Consider the following 826-nt stretch of genomic DNA (forward strand, 5'->3'; position numbering starts at 1 on the left):
ACATTGAGGAGCTCAAGCACTCCATAAGATCTTCAAGAGGAAGAACAAGCCGCCATCACTAAGGTGGACCCGTTCTTTAATTTCCTTGTTCTTTATTTTCTATTTTTTTGAATTTTTATGCTTTATGTTTATCTATGTCTGTGTCTTTATTACATGATCATTAGTGTCTTAGTGTCTATGCCTTAAAGTTATGAATGTCCTATGAATCCATCCCCTTTCTTAAATGAAAAATGTTCTTAATTGAAAAAGAGAAGAATTGCATGAATTTTGAATTTTATAACAGATTAATTATTTTGATGTGGTGGCAATACTTTTGACTCCTGAATGTATGCTTGAACAGTGCATATGTCTTTTGAATTTGTTGTTCATGAATGTTAAAATTGTTGGCTCTTGAAAGAATGATGAAAAAGGAGAATGTTACTGAGGATCAGAAAAATCATAAAAATGATTCTTGAAGCAAGAAAAAGCAGTGAATTCAAAATAAAAGAGAAAGAAAAAGAAAGAGCAAGCAGAAAAAGCCAATAGCCCTTTAAACCAAAAGGCAAGGGTAAAAATAAAAAGGATCCAAGGCTTTGAGCATCAGTGGATAGGAGGGCCTACAGGAATAACATCCTGGCCTAAGCGGCTAAACCAAGCTGTCCCTAACCATGTGCTTGTGGCGTGAAGGTGTCAAGTGAAAACTTAGAGACTGAGCGGTTAAAGTCATGATCCAAAGCAAAAAGAGTGTGCTTAAGATCCCTGGACACCTCTAATTGGGGACTCTAGCAAAGCTGAGTCACAATCTGAAAAGGTTCACCCAGTTATGTGTCTGTGGCATGGATGTATC

This window comes from Arachis duranensis, chromosome 1 (genome assembly GCF_000817695.3).
Source record: "Arachis duranensis cultivar V14167 chromosome 1, aradu.V14167.gnm2.J7QH, whole genome shotgun sequence".
In the NCBI taxonomy this organism is placed as follows: domain Eukaryota; kingdom Viridiplantae; phylum Streptophyta; class Magnoliopsida; order Fabales; family Fabaceae; genus Arachis; species Arachis duranensis.